This window comes from Lycorma delicatula, chromosome 5, assembly GCF_047948215.1.
Source record: "Lycorma delicatula isolate Av1 chromosome 5, ASM4794821v1, whole genome shotgun sequence".
Taxonomy (NCBI): Eukaryota; Metazoa; Arthropoda; class Insecta; order Hemiptera; family Fulgoridae; genus Lycorma; species Lycorma delicatula.
In genome coordinates, this window is record NC_134459.1 from 7,214,251 (window position 1) to 7,229,244 (window position 14,994).

Genomic DNA, 14,994 nt, shown 5'->3' on the forward strand with positions numbered 1-14,994 from the left:
AATATTAATTTTAATAGTGCTATTACTGCGACAAAAATTATTTCTTAATTTGATATTAATTTACAATACTAGAATTAACAATTAATATTTAATCGAATTGAACGTAAAGTGGTGGACATGAAAACAGACACAAAATTGCAACGTCAATTTTCTGTCATAAGTCGGCTATTTGTTAACCGATTTTGAAAAGTAAAATATCAAGGGCTTAATATTTTAGCAAAAACATAAATTTTGATAAAACTAATATTTACGGAGATATAACGGATTTAAAAATAAACATGGCTGCCATATTGTAATTTGTGAAGGTATTCCTGATTTTTTGCTAATTTTAAAACTTTATTACAAAGACGCTTACCAAATATTAATGTGATTCATCTATCCGAACTTGAGATATAAATTTTTATATAAAAATAACAAAATGGGGGACAGGGGGAACGAAGGAGAAATCGCCATTTTCCCTAAGGATACTTTTTGTTTAATTTTACTAGTCGAATCCGAAAAGGTATACCCACCCCACAATTTTAGAAACACCTGCATATACTTTTTCAACTCTTTTTACCTCGATAATAGTTTTTAATCCCGACTTCAAAAAATGAAAAATTATAATCTTTCCAATAATTCAGGGTACATTTTATAATTTATAATCGACTGCATTCTATAGAAATAGATAAATTAATCATTTATAATGTTATTATGGATTTGCATAAATATTTGTTTTATGGATAAGTTATAAGTACATTTAAGTATAACAAAGCATTAAATTCGCTACTTAGCTGTAAAAAAAACTTTTCTTTTTTTTAATAAGAGATATTCTTCAAACATTTGGACCGTATCGCTAATCGATATTCAAAAGGAATCCGCTGAAAACAGCTTTCTCTGACAGTAATGATATTCACTGTACGGCTTATCCTTACGGTGAAAGGAGTAAAGGTTTCGTTTATAGGACTGAACGTAGCTTACATTTCGATATACTTCATTTTATTAGGCGACGTTAAAACCGGCTCGGCGAATAAGGCGATGGAAACATCTCGCAGTTCTTTCCTTAGTAACTCCCTCCTACATGTCGCTTGTTTTTCATACGGAATTTGTAATGACATTTTCGGAACGACTTGTGACTTCTATCTGGTCGCTTGAAACGGTTACGGTTGTAGCAAATTACACAAACATCTTTTACATCTGTGTAACGTTGTCTAACATTTACGCAACAGTATCGCTGGTAAGGATCAAACTATCTTTAAACGTGTTACTATAAAAACAAATATATTATAAATTTTGTTTGCGGCAGAATTAAATTTTTTCTCAACGTTTTGTAAAAATCATAAAATTTATCGTTTTATCGATAAAACTACATTAAAAACGGCGATGTCGTTTCGATTGATGATGTCTATGTCGGAATCGATTGTGGTATTTATTGTTAAATTTAAAAGATCGTAAAATTTATATTCGAGGAAATTATTTTTAAAATACTTTATTTTACAAATCTCAGCTTAAATCTACACCGATCGGATCTACGCAAAAAAAAAAAAAAATTTGTTTGTAATAAAAAAAAATTAAAAAAAAACTACACTGCTAATAGTTAATCTACAAACTTGTGAAAATAGTCCCGCTACCTTTCGACATACGATGTGATCATTAATAAACGTAATAAAAAATTCGAATATTTTCAAACTAATGGCGCCCACTCGTGTTAGTCGAACGAAATAAACAGGTTTTTATTTTTTGTAAATATTCATAGAGCGATTCATTTCGAATTATAATACACGCAAAGAAGAGATAAAACTGCAATAAAATTTTTCTTTATTAAAAAAATTGCCTAATAAATATTAAATAAATACAGATATAATTATTTTTTTCATGCAAGTAATAAATTATTATTCGTAAGGGTTATTTACCACACCGTTCGACTAAAATACTAATATCGGATGTGTTACTAAATTTATTAAATTTTAAATTCGCGGGATTTATTAAATACTGATAAAAGTTCAAGGATACCGAAATTTTGAGAAATATTCAAATCGCGCTCACAGAGCATTTTTAAAAAATTTATTTTAAGTCGTATAAACCCGTTTAATAACAGTATAAATCAGATAAGAAATTGTCGTTAAAAATCAATGAAAAAAATATTTATGTCTTTTAAGAATAAAGATTTTTTCAATTAATTTTTTTTTTAATATATATATTAACATTACAATGACTAAACTTAAACAAATCGTTTAATATGCAAATTTATTAGCGATATAATTTTCTCGACTCGTTAAATATTCAGTTTACAATCAAAGCGGATAATATTTATCTTTATTTCACAAAAATAAAAACAGAACGTGGAAAAAAACACCGGTACTACATATTAACGCCACCGAAGCTACAGCTTTATTTAAAAACAAAGTAGTCAATATAATTTAACCAAACTTAGCCTACGCTCGCTAACCTTGACTAATCACTGTAATTCTTTGAGTATTTATTTATAAATACTCCAAAAATTAGTCAAGCGAAGCGAGCGTAGGTTAAGTTTCGTTAAATTATATTTATAAAATAAATAAATATAAATAACCATTTATTAAAATTAATAAAGAGACTGTTCATTTTCCACCGAAATCCGATCGACTACTTTGTTTTTAAATAAAGCTGTAGCTGCGGTGGCGTTAATACGTAAGTACCAAAACACCTAATAAAATTGGAAAAAGTGAAATTTAAAATATTTTTTCCTGTCAAAAATAATTCAATAAAATGTTAACGATCAAAACTAACACGTACGATATATTAAAATTACAACACAACTATTTTTAAAGTACAAAAAAAATTCTGTCGGTGACATCTACTCGAAATGTCAACGAAACTGAGTTTTTATTCTGTTAAATTTGTCAAAACGTTTTAATTTGATGTTACTCATCACAAAATTTTAACAGTTTTTTTACTAAAAATATACATGGACATGAAAAAAGGTAAAAAAAAAATAAATAAACGTATAAAAATATATATATTATATTATTTTTTCTTCAAAACAAACATGAAATAAATGGTTAAAACTACTAAGAATAAAATTTATGGTTACATTAATCATTAGTGACATGTTTGTCAATATTATAATTGAAACAAAAAACTATAATATTAAAAAAAAATAAATACAATTAAAAAAAATGATTAGTTATTAATTACATAATAAAATACCAAATTAATTCATGGAACAATAAATACGCATAATAAACAAAAAATATACATACGCGCGCGCACACACACACACACACACACATGCTCATCAAAATAAATACTCATTCACTTAGTAATGCTTTGTTTATTACCTTATCCCTCTTTTTCTTTCTGTTGAGAACTTTCGTAAATATATCTCTTCATCAGAACGTACAAACACTTAATTTTTTAATTAATAACAGTTTAAACAAATAAAATATGGAGAGAAATGTTTTGTTCGCCATCTTAGTAACTTGATGAAGGTATAATACTTATTTTTAACTAGGTATTGAATTCAAAAGTTAAATATATATATATATATATATATATATATATATATAAATCTTAATAATAAAAAACAGTATATGAGTGAGAACATATAATTCGTGTGTGTACAGGTAAAATATATTAATAATTAGGTTAATTATTAACCTAGTAATAATAGGTAGTAATTTATAGGTTAAAAATCAATGGAGTTTTACGCTGCTCAACTATCAATAAAGCTTGGTAGATACCCAAGATAAATAATCTGAATTTATTCATTTTCAAATGAAAAAAGATGTTAAATTTTAAAGTAAATTTTTAATAAAAATAATTTCGTTAATTTACGAAAGTAATAATTTTATGTTACAAAATTTTCTTAATTTGCTGTACCGTGTAGGCTTACACGACCAACTTCTTACACACAAAATTATTTCTTTCTTCTTTTTATAAAAACACAATAATGTACTTCACGCAAAGAATATTGTAGTAGCCAAAAATATTTCTTATTATTATTGAAAGTAAGAATAGTTTAAAATAAAAAAAAGAAAACAAATTTAATTCACCGATAAATAAAAAGTAAATAATGGAAAAAATAAATTCAAATCTTCCCTTTTTAATAACCAGAATTTGAAATGATAAAAGTGAAAACGCAAAAAAAAAAAATTATACGTTAATTGTTTTTTTTTCAAAGTAAATATTTTTCGTAAAAAGATAGATGAAAGTTTCGTTACGCTAACCTACTTACAAAATTACGAGTCGTTTAAATTCTCATCACTGTATCGCTAAATTAAACGGTCTGTGTTTTAATGTATTCATACTAGACAAAAAGAATTATCGTATAAGTTTGAGCAATAAACTTATCATTAATTCTTCAAACAATATCCTACCGAGATAGTAAAGAAAGAGAAAATTAATTTAAAAAAAAAAATAATTTTTTCTCCGTTTAACGTATAGTTATAAAGAAAATTAAAACAAATAGCGATTAATGAATACTAGATTTTTGCTTACTGGTAAATAGGTAATTTTTATTGGAAAAGAAAATAAGTAGAAAACTGAATAAATCGTTACCGATTATTATAAATTCAAAAAACCCATTCTATTTCAGTGTATTGTATAGTTAATAATAACGATATAAAAATGAGAGGGGAATGAAAAGAAAGAAGCCTTAAAAATAACCTTGATAATAAAACAGCCGGTAACGATATCGTTGTTTCGTAACATTTGCGTAGAAAAATTTGTAACCCACCTTGTATGCGATATAATTAAAAAATTCTTACGTTCTTACGGCATATATTTGTACTTAATTTTCTATTCTCTTATCATAAGGAAAAAAACACCAATATAACGGACAAGTAGATTAACCCGATAAAAAAATTATAAAAATTAGAACAAAAAATCCTGTTATAAGACATTATGTTAATGTATATAAGCTATCAAAATCATGAATAACAACAAATTAAACAATATGATGAGCTATTTGAACGAAATAAAACGATTCTTAATCACCGTAAAAGATAATTCCCGACTTGATAAAATTTAATTTAGATTAAAAAAAAAGAGAATAATAAGCATTTAGAAAAAAATTAAAATCCATGTTAGTTGTAGAGCGATAGTTTAAAGAATTTTTTCCCTTTTACTTTCGTAACAAAACCAAGCTCAAGTTCTTGATATAGATCACCTGTCCCCAAATCAGTATCAGCCTTGAATATCTCTCCTCATCAAATTGTTTTTTCGAAAAATTAACAGGATTATACTCTTTGATAAACGTATTACTGAATCAAATCGCACGATTGATATTTGAACAGTTTCCACGTGATATAATACAAAGGGCGCTACAACTAGACGCACGCAAACATACTTACAGAATTTTGTAACTGGGGTTTTTACTTAAGATTCGCGGTCCTCTTTAACAAAACGTACGGAAAAGATCTTTTTATGACAAAACAATACTTTCTTACTATCATATAAAAATTTGGCATTAAAAAGGATGGAAACAATTTTACAAGATCGCATTTGTAACACAATTTTTTTAATAATCAGATTTTCTTTTATAATCGATCAAAAATATTTTGTTACACCCGTAATAAAAATCAAAAAACAATGTACACCGGTGTACACAACAACCGTTTAAAACGTTGCTGTTGTGTACAATAACAAAAAAATTATAAACGAGGGCGTTGTGCAAGCGTGTCAAATAGAAAAGAAAGTAAATATGGAAAGTGAACAAAGGAGAAGTGATAATGGACATAACGAAGAGGCAAGACGCTTATATAGTCAGAAAAACATGTATTAAGCGCATATTGTAAAAGATTTTCAACCTTTATGTATACAGAACCTCTTACGTATCATTTGGAAAAAGTTCTAATGCACGGAACAACACGTCAATCGGTATTTTAATTATTCGATCGGTCCACACTGAAAGGTCACACAAGGTCAAGGTCTGCAATGCAAAAAATGTTCCTTAAACTTTGTAAAAACGAATAGAAGGAAGTTTACATCGAACAAAAATAGAAAGGACCGTGCTTATATGTAGAAAATTAACTGAATAACATTCTCTTTCTGTTTAAAAAAATACCCGTTAAGGACACGTCATTCAGACTCAAACAAAGGTATACGATCTGTTTTTAATTAAAAAAAAAAAAACGGGTAAAACTAAAAATACGGAACAAATACACCCGGCTTAAAATTCAAACTTTACGTCACTGATAACAACTCAAAACGTAATCGGCTTGACAAGGTATTCGACAGGATATTATTCGTTCCTACGGGATCAAAATGACAGTTAGAAAAACCGATAAACATTATTTTTTTTTTAGGAACATAATCGAAAATGTAAAAAATAATAATATATAATGAACAGAATAGATGCACGGACAGCGTTTCACGTTGTACTAAACAGCGGTTATGAATAGAAACAGATTACTTTCGTCTTTTTCATTACCGGATAAAATTGCACTACACCGAACACAAGTATAATTTATTTTATATTTTTAGGGATAAATTATTAATCGACCCAGATCGTAGCTAAGAGATTATAAAAATACAGAGACAATGACGCTATTGATAGATCAGTTATGTAAATAGTTATCGAGAATGGAAGCCTGTTGCGATAAAAAACATTGCTATATAATACAAGGCGAGACCGGATTGAACGAAAAGGGTATAACAAAACATCAATAAAACTCACCTTGTGATAAACCACATAGAAAAAATATATATACAAATATGCTATATTCAAAATACACAATCTCACGCACGCACAGACACAATTATCACTAAATTTCTTTTTTATCTTTATCAGACGATAACTTATTTTCTATTAACTTCCAACACACGGACGACGGGAGAATGCGCTTACGTAGAACAGAAAGCGAAGCAACCAGGGCTGCCACAGCTCACACATTAATATCCCATTTTTCGCTACATTTACCTTAATAGTTTAATGCATTCCTTTTTAATCATTAACATTTTTAAATTCAGTAAACAACTTTTACTGATAAATAAAACAACCAATATATATATATATATATATATATATATATATTTATTTATTTATTTTTTATTTATTTTTTTTATTTTATATATTTATTTATTTTAAAATAAATAATTAAATAAATTATGAAATATGAAAAAATGAAACATAGCTCAGAGAATTTCAGGTACCGAATAGTAAAGGGTATAGAAATAGCTTTTTTAAAGATACTCGTATATTAATATTTAAAAATTAAATAAATTTTTTTTCATTTTGATGAGTAATTATAGCTTCATAACAAATATTTTAATGATTTTTATACATTATATTACATTTTTATATATTTCCGGCCGATTGTAATCATTATTGTAAAATTATATTTCAAGATCCTTGTGATAATTATTTGAAATTACTTAACTGCATGTAAATCAAAGCGACTACAGTACACAACATAAACGTTTCATTTCAATACGACAAAACGATGAAATATTTTAACATCTATTAAAACTTTTCAGAATTTACCGAATAAATGCATCAAACACACACAATAAAAATTACATTTTGATGCAGAATATATACATTTGTGTACGTATTACTTAACTGAAAATAAAATGTCTCACTGAACTGAATTCGTACGTAGAATACATTAAATCGATTAATAGAATTTTTGAAAGAGTTAAATTATTCATTAATGCAATTATTAGAAATGAATAACCATATCGAACGACTTTTTAAATAAAATAGTCATCTGTACACAAATTATTCAAAAGTATATAAAATAATCCTATGTTCGTGTATTAATAAATCAAAAAATACGAATTAAATTCTTGCATAAGAATTGAAACATTATTTATCAGTACACAATATATATATATATATATAAAATTTTGTGTATTTGCGGTACGCAAAATTATTTATATATAAATTAAATGTGTTCTGGATCTCTGTAACCGAAATTACATTAAATGAAAACGTTCAAAAAAGGAAAAGCAGTAATGTTTTTCACGGTATATAGAGAAAAACTGTTTACAAAAGAATGGAACTATTCGTTTTATATAAATAGATTACATAAAAAATATCGTTGAAATAAAGAACAAAATAGAAAAAAGAAACGAAAAATGAAGACAAAGTAGCAAATTTAAATAAAAAAAGGAGAGAAGAGAAAAAGGAGGTACGTTGAATAGCGAGGAAGAATGGGAAGTGACAAACGAAAATAAACTCATCTATTACCACGTTATAAAGAAATAGAAGGAACGAGTTTGAGTTTTAAAACTAAACTAATACCGAATGTTTATTTGATTGTTGGCAAGCCTGTAGGCGATACGAAGAACGGGTCAAGCGGGGAAGGGAGGGAACGGTCGTCATGGAGACGACCCCCTTTCCCGGGCCAGTGGGAGGAGCTCACGTTGCACTTTATGATTGCTCTCTGGTTGTTTTTTGCTTTCCAAACGACCGTGCAGTGAGTCATAGACCCCGCTCGCTCTTTCATCTCTCATATCCCTCCGACCCACCCATCCGCCCGACCATATATTATTACCCGTTCTACCATTTACGACCGGGGTTCAACATCGCCTACGCATAAAAACTTTAATTGAGGAAGACTATCATCTGCGATTAAAGTCGACATCGTATACGATCGGCATCTCTGTGTTCGTACAAACATTTGTACTTGCATATTAAAATGTGTTTATAAATATATATACGTATAAATCGTTATTAGACTGCAACTCATATTTATTCTGTTACTTCACACGATATCTTTATCTTCGGTTTGTGTAGTCATCTACCCGTATCACCAACTGCCATCTTCTATCTTCATACAACCGGTCGGACGACAGTAATTTATCACCTTTTCGTAACAGTAATAATATAATTTATTTCTACCGCCGGTGGTATTTTTCTGTACATTTTACATTTATACTTACCTTGAAATATTCATTTTTGCTAAAATTAAATAAAAATAACCGGTCGATAACATTTATTAAATGTTTAAAGATTTATGAAATATGAAGGGGTTTTTATCGACTGTAATACACAAAATGTTAGAATAATAATTATTTAAAAATAAAAACATCATAATAATAATAATAAAAAATATACAAAATATAATTTCTAGCATTTTATAAGGACGTCCCTTCTAAAAACAACAGGTTATCTGATTTAAAAAGTAAACATCCACCAACATTTGCAAACAATAGACAAATCTACAATGCGACACGCTAAATACCGTGATTTTCACTCTGATCAAACGCTTATCTTCAAGATAGGCATGTAGAACAGTTAAACCAGAAGCGTAAAAAAAATAAACTGTAGAATAGTCTACAAGAAAAAAAATCAAAATTATCACTAAAATAATAAAGCTGATTTGGAAGTACGGCTCATAAATTACATCAATATTTGGGTATTTTATTTGGAAATACTTTGAACCGTCGTACGCACCCAAGATCGTAATACACAGAGGTATAATCATCGGCACAATTCATAAGGAATTAAAATACTTCGGCACCACAAAATCCAGAAGTTATAGACTACCTTGGCAGTGGTGAAACGTAGGTGACTGAATAGATTTACTTAAACATTTTCATGATTCATTAACAGTCTGCAAGTAGGCTAAATCTAAACTTCGGTTGAGATCCCATTTCATAGAAAAAAAAACACAAAGTTTAGACTCGCGTAGTTCATTAGTGCGAATTCGGCCACCGGCGCTGTCATGTGTTGTTAAAAATGAATACATGTGCTCGCTTGTGTATATTGGTTTCACGATTTCAGTCAGCAACTGCAGTTCAACGTAATTTTCGTAGAAAGTACGGTAGGGAGCCTCCTAGTAGGCGTACAATTTACTCTTAGCACCAAACGTTCGTCGAGAAGGTTGTTCTGATAAACATACAAAATCACCAGGACGCCTACGCATCCCTGAAGTCGCTGCGGAATAAATCAGAGAAAGCTTTGCACGTAGTTCGAAGAAATAAATTCGACGTGCGTCACGGGATATTCCACAAACTACTGCTTGGGGCGTATTACGTAAACGATTGCACTTCAAGCCGCAAAACTTAACCGTGATTCAAGGCAAAGTCGCTCGGCTGCAGTTTTGTGTGTAAATGATGGACAGAATTGCAGATAACGATATCTTTTTAGACGATATAATTTTTAGCGATGAGTCAACGTTTCACATTCGCGGCAAGGGAACGCCTATAACTGCCGAATATTAAGTAGAGAAAACACTCTGAAAGTCTGCAGCGCATTCGTGATAGCCGACGGGTCAATAAGGTCAATATTTTTTGTGCCCTAGAAAACAAAGACTGTTCGGCCCGATATTCTTCCAGGAGGCGACCGAAAATGGCGTAGTTTATCTGGATGTGCTTCAAAAGCTTCTAATTGCTCGCTTAGACGAGGATGACCAAGATGGACGCCATTACTATCAGCAAGACCGGCCACCACCTCATTATCACCTAGAAGTCCCAGATTTTCGTAATACCAGATTTCCGGGTAGGTGGGTCGACACGATCATCTCGCTCCACAGATTTAAATCCGCCAGATTTTTTCTTCTGGGGTTTCATTAAAGATCGGGTTTATGTACCGCCTTTGATTGCCGAACTTGTCGAGCTAAGACTTCGAATTAACGCCGCGGCTGCAGAAGTAACGTTCGACTTGCTGAATCCAGTCTGGAATTTCATTCCAGACTGGATTCAGCAAGTCTACTAAAGTTCGACTTTAGGTAGGATGTAATTCGCATTACAAATAGAAGTTATATCGAACCAAAGTGAATGTTTGGGTAACAAACTTGACGTGTTGGTATGAAATGAGATCTCAACCGAATCTGTAAGCGATGTCAATAAAGTTTTATAGGCTTTTAAGTTGTAAGACCTTTTTCAATCGCCCTGCAAATATATATATTTAAATATAAAATACCGGTTGTCCCAATTGTAACTTAAATGTGCACTTTAACAAAACTATATGAATCTCGGTCAATAAAATACGATTTAATTTGTATTTTGTATCTCCAACAGTGATTTTGTATCGCCAACAGTGACTTTCTTACACAGCCGATTTCCATGTTTCATCGGTGATAAATTTGTATTTCCATAACCGCTGAAGTTTTTGACTTTTGCGTGTTAAATAATGCCAGTGGTGTATCTTGGATTTAATAAATAAGAGAGGAAAAGACTTTTTTTTTCAGATGAAATGTGCTTTCATTTAAAGGAGGCTTTAAAACAGTTAGAACAGTCGGGGTTGTTTATAAATAATCCTCACGAGATCTTGTAGCCGCTGTTACGTAACGAAAAACTAGAGTTTGATGCGCTTGAACGTACTATGTCGCTTAACGTACGATGTCACTTGAACGTATAATCATTCGGTTTTTCCAGGACACAATAAATGAACGTTACTGCGATGAATTCATTTATTCTTTCATCCGCCAACTAACTACGGAAGAAATTGCTGCAGGGTATTTCCAAAAAGAAAGTAGCAACGGTCATTCGGGACGCTCGAAGTTTAATAATACGTTACTTTCAATCAACCGCTTAATCTTAATTCGTGATCACAATATGTTTCGGTCATTGTCAAATTAAAAGGCTCCTTTACAAACACTATGTTCTCCATCGGAACTATGTACTGGACTTAAAGTAGGGGTTAATCTGTAAAAAAAAAAACATTTAGGCTTATCGACCGACGGTATTACATTCTCGATTAAAACATCGATCGTCAACAACCCGTTTATAGTTTTACGAAAAAATTTTGGATATATTACACAGCTCAAAAAGCAATCAAAATCTTTAATACGGTAAACGGACCGAATTCACAGTATTTGAACGAATCATAGTAAAAATCTGAATCGAACGTATGACATGTCATTTAAAGAAAGGTTTGGCCAACAGATTCGACCGCAACAGCTTCTGAAAAACGGAAATTCAACAATTTTCATTAAATTTGACTTATTTAATTAAAAATGATGGGACGACAGAAAAACATCATTTTCCATTCATTTATAAAGTAAATACAGAGTGTCCCATATAAAACGCAAACCAACCTTATATTGGTAGGTATTGAAATAATAAAAAGGCATGTGTAAATGTAAATGTAATTTTTATTATTACCATCCATTACCTTACATTTAGAGTAAATGTTGGAAGTGGCCGCCATCTTCTTGAATACAAGCTTCAATTCTTTTTACAGCGTTTCTTGCAACTTTTTTCAAAGTTTGTGGCCGGATATTTAATACGGCTTGTTCAATATTGACTTTCAATCGTTCAAGTGTTGGTGGTTTGTTGCTGTAGGTTTTTTCTTTGAGGTAACTCCGTAGAAAAAAATCCGCCGCAGTCAAATCTGGAGACCTTGGTGGCCACAAGCCTCGACCGATAACACGATTACCGAAGAATTCCTCGACGAAATCAGAAGTTGAACCTGCGTATTGCGATGTCGCACCGTCATGTTATAGCAAGCAGTGTCTGTTTTCCTCTTCCAAGAGTGCAGTAAACTGAAATAAAATATCCTGATATCGTTCTGCATTAATGGTGTACTCGAAAAAAATTGGAACGATTATTTTCTTCCGTGATATCGCGCACCACATGCCCGACTTCTGCGGGTGTAATTGTTTTTCGTGATAAACGTGGGGATTTTCAGCGCTCCAAATTTTTCTGTTTTGGCTGTTTACGTAGCCGTCGAAATGAAACCGTGCTTCATCCGTGAAAAATAAAGAATCCATAACATTAATTCCCACACGCAGAAATCGACGGAACCGTTGAAAATATTGTAGCTGTTTTTCTTTGTCGTGCTCAAGAAGTCGATGAACCGTTTGAATGCGAAAAGGTCGCAATTGTAATCGTTTGGTCGCCCAATGAACAGTTGATTTAGACAAATTAATTTCAGCAGACAAACGTCTGATCGATTTATTTGGCGAGGCGAGTAATCGGTCTTTGATTTCAGCGACTGTATCTGTATTCAACACTGACGCAGATCTTTTGTGTTCCTCGTTATTAACAGAACCGGTCTCTCTAAATTTAGCGACTAACCTTAATACTGATGTTTTGTTAGGAGCTGGTTTATCCGGGTACTTATGGCGAAACAAATCTTACATTGCAACCGCTGATTTCGTACTGAAGTACGACTCGACAATGAAAACACGTTCTATCGAAAACACCGTCTTGTCTCTAGCAATACACTGAACGTTATGATTGCATTGTTGTTACTATCGGTAGTGTTCTACTGCGTCGCCGCGATGTTCAGATGTTGGACGAGTCCATTTCAGTTACGAGTAGGGGAGTAAGCTTGACTTTTGAAATTTCATGGATGAGTGATTGATGGGTTGCGTTTTATATGGGACACCCTGTATTTATATAATACGCATTAAAATCCTTAAAATTTTTACTTTTTTTTCAGAGAAGTAAATTACATAATAATATTTAAAAAAATTGTCGTTATAAAAATATCTGTTCCAGTAATAAAAATAGAAAGGGCTTATTATTTTATTATCGTTTACTATTAACAATTTTTTTCAACAATATTATTAAAATTAATGTTATCAAACGACACTTACTATCAATGTCATCTGATATAACGTTAATCATTTTGTTACACGATTTTTTTCGTCTGCTTCAATTATCTCAAGAACTCATTTTTTTCTTTTTTTTACATAATTTATTGTCGTCATATTAGTATTATTTTAGTATCCATTATAATTATCTAAACGCACTTTAAACTGCAATCGATCTAATTAATCCGAAATAATCAGAACGTATTTGGTAATTTAATCGTAGTAATTAAAAGCGAAGGACGACATCAATTCATCGCTTATTATAATTATGCATATTTAATATTCGACCGGTTAATTAATAAAACTAGTTATAACGTTGGGGTCGACGTAAATTAAAACAACCAAAATTTAACCGTAAAACAGAAAGATATTAATATATATTTTTATTAATAACGAAAATAAACCTCGATAATAATTACATCGGATTATTATTAAAGTCCAAAAATCTTCTAAAAATGTATTCGTAATACAATCCTTTCGCGTATGAACGCGTACCGTTTCAGAACAAATGATAAAAAACGGTCACGGCGTAAGGAGAAAGTTTCTGAGGAATGTGTACAAAACGGGCCGATCGGAAAATATAAACCGATATGACCGATAAAAATATAGCAAAGAAAAATACCTACTCCATTAATTTATCGTGTTTTATTCGATAACGAATAACAAACGATTAATCCTAAAAACTGTTAATTACTAATTTCTTATAATTTTTAACCAAAAATGGGGTTTTTCCAAAACTAAAAATACTTAACGATACCTTTTTATAAAAAGTAAAAAACGGCTAAATATATCCGCCATTATAACAACAATTACAAAAGTTTCAGCAACGATGCGTCTTTATGAGATTACAGTTTACACTATGACATTTGACTTCTAACGATTTCAAAAAATAATCCTGAAATTGACAAAATTCGGATTCTCGACGTTTAACTAACCAACTTATTTCTGTTTTGTTGTTTTACGATGGTGTTTCTTACGGTTATGATGCCTGAAATGTATCTAAAATTAATGAGACACCGGACAGATCTACTTTCTGTCACAGCAATCGTGTTTACTAAACGTTCTGTATTTGTTATGAGCAGAGTGTAGGTGACATGTGTACGACCGTTTATGACCCGCATTTTGACGGATTTCGAACGCTGATATTCCACAACGTCGTCTAATAATAAGCGATCTAGATACAACACGGTTTTTCGATTGTTGATAATGATGATGCCGTATTCGGGCGAGGTTTCAACTTCTTATAAGGTCTCCGAAACAGTTACGGTTACGAAAATTACAGCTATCGTGCATAAAATTGTAACTACAAATCCGTATTTATCATCTATTCGGGTTAAATAACGTTACTCCCGTAGGGGAAAATGTCCACCTTGTGATGATTCTGGTCACCACACGAAGGGCTTCAACAGGAGTCACCTTATAGACCATCAACTGATTACACCTCACAGTAATAAGGCAGGCCTCGGTTCGGATGCCACCGATTTAAATGCCTCGGTAGACATTTACATCGGTGATTTTTTAACTCGGCTTTTGCCTTTGTTGT

At 31.0% G+C, this 14,994-nt stretch overlaps 1 protein-coding gene and 1 long non-coding RNA gene across 3 annotated transcripts in view; both read right to left on the reverse strand.

The window, feature by feature from the left end:
- LOC142324696 (uncharacterized) overlaps positions 1-6,888 on the reverse strand; it is a 319,859-nt gene extending 312,971 nt beyond the window's left edge. The window contains exon 1 of the long non-coding RNA XR_012756356.1: positions 6,638-6,888. This is a non-coding gene — a long non-coding RNA (uncharacterized LOC142324696). The remainder of the gene's footprint in view (positions 1-6,637) is intronic.
- Positions 1-14,994, reverse strand: part of Kdm3 (Lysine demethylase 3) — a 1,124,787-nt gene that overhangs the window by 501,414 nt on the left and 608,379 nt on the right. The gene's annotated exons all lie outside the window — the stretch shown is intronic.